This window comes from Corvus brachyrhynchos, unplaced genomic scaffold (genome assembly GCF_000691975.1).
Source record: "Corvus brachyrhynchos isolate BGI_N302 unplaced genomic scaffold, ASM69197v1 scaffold191, whole genome shotgun sequence".
In the NCBI taxonomy this organism is placed as follows: domain Eukaryota; kingdom Metazoa; phylum Chordata; class Aves; order Passeriformes; family Corvidae; genus Corvus; species Corvus brachyrhynchos.
In genome coordinates, this window is record NW_008236487.1 from 156,249 (window position 1) to 161,339 (window position 5,091).

General features: G+C 48.5%; 1 protein-coding gene across 3 annotated transcripts in view; it reads left to right on the top strand.

Annotated features, from left to right (window-relative positions):
- Window positions 1-820: 820 nt before the first annotated feature.
- Window positions 821-5,091, top strand: part of IQSEC3 (IQ motif and Sec7 domain 3) — a 33,144-nt gene continuing 28,873 nt past the window's right edge. For all 3 annotated transcript variants that reach the window (XM_017726208.1, XM_017726207.1, XM_008643976.2), the window contains exon 1: window positions 821-903. The gene's annotated coding sequence lies outside the window, so the exon portion shown is untranslated. The remainder of the gene's footprint in view (window positions 904-5,091) is intronic.

Consider the following 5,091-nt stretch of genomic DNA (forward strand, 5'->3'; position numbering starts at 1 on the left):
GCAGTCTGTGATGGCTGTATTGCAGACGCTCTTTAAAGGGTCAGGATCTCAGGGCTGGCTGGCTCTGCTGCCTCTTTATAGTCTCAGCTCTGCAAGAGTTTCTCTGGAAACTCTGCAACATTCAGTCACCCCTGCCCCATTTCCCACATGCCCTTAGACACTCCCAAGGGAAAACTGGTTCCTTGGGATCCAGGCTCCATGCCAGATGGGACTCAGAATGTGCAGGGAGATGCTGAGCAATAGGCGGCAAGTGCACAGGGGTGATTGCCAGCTGCTCCAGAGGGCAGGAGAGCAGTCCATAGGCCATAACACCCTCCTTGGCTCCCCGCCTCCTCCAGCTGCAGCACCTGGAGCAGAGGCAGCCAGGCAGCTCCTGGAGTCACAGGACTGGTTCATACAGGGGTGCCTGCCCTTAGAGAGGGAGGCATCAGAGCTTTGGCTGGATCAGCCTTGAGTCCTGACCCATCACTGGAGGAGACCCCTGACAGCCCAGGCTCCCCAGACATTTAAAATGCAGCTCAGGGAGTGAGTATAGTGAACAACAACAAACATGACCATAAACCAAATATAATATAAACAAATAAAAAAAGAGAAACGTTGCGTTTTGTTCACAGTGACGATCCCAGCGGTTCCACAAGCAAGAAAGCCGGGTGTGAAACGGAGGATCCGAAGGAGGCCGGCAGACAGAGTGGCCAGGAAGGCAGGTCCGACACCCTGACGCTAAAAGCCCAGCATGCGGAGCTCCAAGAAGAGCAGGCAGCGGGGTGTTCCCCTCTGGTGCAGAAGGCGAGCCTCCACCACACGGGCTCCCCAGTGAGAGTGCAGCGCAGCAAAGGGACGGCCTCGTGTTCCCATGCAGCTGCCTCCGATTATGAGCTCTCCCTTGACCTAAAGAATAAACAGGTACCAAGGCTTCCTCCTCAGGCTGTGGGAGAAGGGGATGGGGCGGGTGGGACTGCATTTGCACTGTGGTGGGACGACTTTCAGCAAGTACTTTAGCCTTTTGTTCACCTTGAGCTTTGGCCCTGCCTACCTGCCCCGTAGGCTTCCTGGGGCTGATGGAGGAAGTAGCTTCCCCACCTCTGGCTGAGTCACCCTTTCACCCAAACCTGCCACTGTCTGCTCCTCCTTGCCTGGATTCTGTGGTCCAAAATGGACCTAGAAACCCAGCTGTGAGTGTAAGCTTAGAGATGGGCATCCAGAGGTAGTGCCTTGCTCCCAAGCGTACAGTGCTTGTGGGGCTCCCAGCAACTGGTTGTTCCAGGTGACCTCCCTCATGGGAGAGTCTCCAAGAACCATCTTGCCATCTTGGATCATGCGGGGCAGGCCCCCAGCACACTTCTGCATTGGCATGAGCTTTCAAGAGGAAGTGGGGTTTATTCAGTGAGTGTCCTGCACAGTATCTACCATGATATTTGTGCACTGCTGCCACCACTGCCCTCAGTCCAGAGTAGGATGCTGAAAAGATAGGCAGGATTACCACGCTGAGAGAAAATGACTCAGTCCTAGAAGTTGCAAGCCTTGCCTTCTGTGCCTGAGGCGCCAGCCTAGCTCCAGAACACAAGCATGCCCGTCTCTAGCTCCATCTCTGGATGGGCTCCCAGCAGGGGACAGTGGGACAGGGTCTAACAGCAGCTGGCCTCCTCCCTCAGAGATATTGAGGTGGAATGTGCCCCCTCCCTCCATGTCTCTGCAGATTACAGTCCAGGAGAGCTGTTGTGCTAAACAGAACCTAAAGCATAATTTCTGCCTTTTCCCTGGGAAGGCAGCTCAACCAGAGGCTGTAGGATATGCAGACCATGCAGTCTGTGAGGTGAGGAGGAAAAGCAAACACTAGTGACAGTGTCCAGATTATGTTCAGTGGGAGAATTCAGTGGGAGCTATGCTATTGCAGCTGAAGGGTCTCAGCTAATGAGGTTTTCACAGAAGCTGCTACTTCTGGGACATCTCTCTACCACTTCTCTCAAGGCACTGATTCTGTCCCTAAACATACATGTCAGATCAATGACCCAATAATTTCTGAGCAAAGGAGACACCTTGGCTCTCTAACTCTGTCTTTCTCAAAATACTGCTTACTCAACTCAGACAGAATTCTTGCTTCACACCAGGAAAAAAAAAAGAGAGACTAATTAACTGGCTTCACAAACTAATGTGACACATCCTCAGGGTGGGCCACATCTTGACTGCTATATATGGGCTTAGCCTCCTCGTTGTCCTAGAGCTGCTCTGGTTTGTCCTGGGGAGTGTCTGTCCTGTGTTATTTTAGCTTTAAGGTCATGTTGCCATATCATTGTTCTTGCAGCAGAGGCCAAACCTGCCCTGGATGCATGTGAACAAGAGAGATGTGTTTAGCTGATTGTTCATTAATGGCTGGTGCCCGCAGAACTGACCTTGCAGGGACTGAGCTTATCTCCTTGGTGAAACCACTTTTCTCACAGCAAAGGGGCCTTACAATTTGTGTGCCCCTTCAGACGCACGGATGTCCTCAGTGAATTGCCTCCAGCTCTGGCAGGGGGTATTTTCAGGCAGCAAAGAACACTATTTCTTCCACCCTTGCACTGTAGTATGTGTCTTTATAGGTATTCCTATCAATTTACTCATCAGGTAGTTCTCTTAAATGGTAATAATGGTAGTAGGACCTGTACAGTGCTGTCCCAGTAGAGCCCTACTTATAGGAGAACTTGTAATACAGGAATAGAACTTACACTAAGAAAAACAGGTGGAAGGAGACATTTTTAGTCTCACTGCACAATTGAAGTCACATTTACCTTTTGAGAGAGGACTGAGTGCTAGTAAGGAAGAAGGGTAAAGTGCAGCCTCCTCTGCAGAGCTTGGACCAGTCATTGCCCCTCAGCATCATCCTAGAGAGCTCATGAGTGGCTTCATGTCTCTCCTTGCTCCCTACCCCATGAAACAGAGAATTCTGATAGTGAGCAGAGCAGAAGTACTCTATGCTTGTGATGCCTTTTCCTGGTCTTAAAATCAGGAGTCATACACAGTTAGAAGGGGAAAAGGGATTTTACCTTGGTATTTATTTTAAGGATCCTTAGGTGCACACGGCCAGGTCGCATGCACTGAAATGCACACCTCAATGCACACCCCCAAAGATCTGGTATAACATTATAGGTTTTACTAATTAGCATATCTATCAAAGATTCCCCAATGAGAGGCTCGAGTGAGCCCCCCTCCCTAAGGAACCTTCCCCTGGATGGTTCTATCTCAGGTTACAGAATGTGTTCTGGAGAGGACCTTGGGGTCTGGGGCACACTGATCCCTAGCTACGAAGCTTCTAAATGTTTAGTCTCTTAGCTTGACAAACAAGTGCAAGAATGTAGGCAAAAAGCACTAAGAATACAGAAGTTGTAAAAAGGTATAACAGGGGTATAAAAGAAAAGGCAAAAAATCTTCATGGCATCACTGGGGATCACAGGAAAGAGGAGCATGCTTTCAGTCACACATACTCTTGGGCTGTGCTGAAGGGCAGCAGGTGTCCCGTGGATGAAGGAAAACACCCCACTAACAAATATCCCTTAGAGCAATGTCCTTCCATTGTGAGAAGCTGGAGGGAGGGGGAAGCATTAAGAATGAATGAGAGACAACATGTATGCTTTGTATGGCTTTTTTTTTAGTGAGAGACAACATGTATGCTTTGTATGTTTTTTTTTTTTTCTAATTTTGTCTTTTTTTCTTTGTAATTTTTTTACAATGCATGCATTGCCTTGAGTGACTCAGTTTCTGTCCCTGAGCCTGATTCTTTTCTTGTTTTAACATGGTGGCACATCACCATGCTCAGTGGCAACCAGTGCTAACCGAGAATAAGAACAGGCCATGATCTCTCCTGGCAGATTTATGAATTTATGCCTATGGGCAACAGAGCCATGGGGCATGAGCCTCAAATATTTGGCTGTATCCAGGCCTGCACTTTGGCTTGCCTTAGGCTGACCGTGTTAAATCTCCCTTCATCTGCAATCCCTCATGGCAGTGGATATTTCACAGCCATTTCTAATTCAGCCACAAGGCCTGAATTGCTCAGAATGGGTATTCATATTGAGGCCCAGAAATGTATTAAGCTAATTATTCTTTGAAATCCCTGCGATCCCCCTCCTGCATTTCCCTTCCTTTGGTGCCGGCTGTCAGATCATTCCCCAGAGAAGAGTAGCTTTAAGTAGGCAATTACTTGTGATTCATAGGGTTTATTAGGAGTGAGAGAAGGCCAATCAGGTCTGGCCTTTCTCGCCTCTCAGATGGGAAGAGAAGGTTCCTTCAGCCATACAGACATACATCTCCATTACCCGTGACTGCTGTGGTGCTAATGGATGCCCTTTCCTCCTCTGGAGAGGAAGAACACAGGCTACAGCTGTGTGAAATCCTTAATTCCTTTGGACTGTCAGTTAGCTCGACCTGACAGCAAATGAGTACGTCTCAGACATCAATAAGCAGTAAATGGCTGGGCTACAGCAAAGAAAAAGAGATGGAGACCCACTGCTACCAAACACAAGAGGGGAGGGTGCCTCTCTCTGGGGGGGGGCTGCGTCTGGCTCTGCCAGTTTTCTCAAGCATCCCCTGGAACAGTCCCTGTCCCTGTTATCCCAGCTGAAAGGTACTGTAGGATTTCCCTTTCTTTGGACAGTGCCAGTTGGCAGTGGACCACATGCAGAACCCATTCTTGCCCCCCTGGTATGAGCCAGAAAACAGACCAGTTGGGAAGTCCTCTCACTTTAGATCTTGTTCTGCTCCTTAATGTCTTAGTCCTTTGGGAGGACGGAGATTATGAACTGCAAAAAGCTGGTGATGTTTTTTATCAAGGTACTGACAGCTTGCTCTGTTCCTTTAGACTTTTAGAAGGATCTCTCCTCACTAGTTATTGAAGTCTGCCATTTTTGGAACTGTCCTTGCATGAGATAAACTGGCCTTTTACTTCAGATCAGCAGTGACATCTTGTCTTGGCCTCTAATAAGATCAGAGCATATGAATTTCATGTTTTCAGAATGGCTGTCACCTCTTTGGAAACCTCAGATAATTGTAAGGCTCCTGCTTCTGCTTTATTTTGCATTTTACAGTTATTCTGTCCCTCCCCTTTGTTCCTCTTTC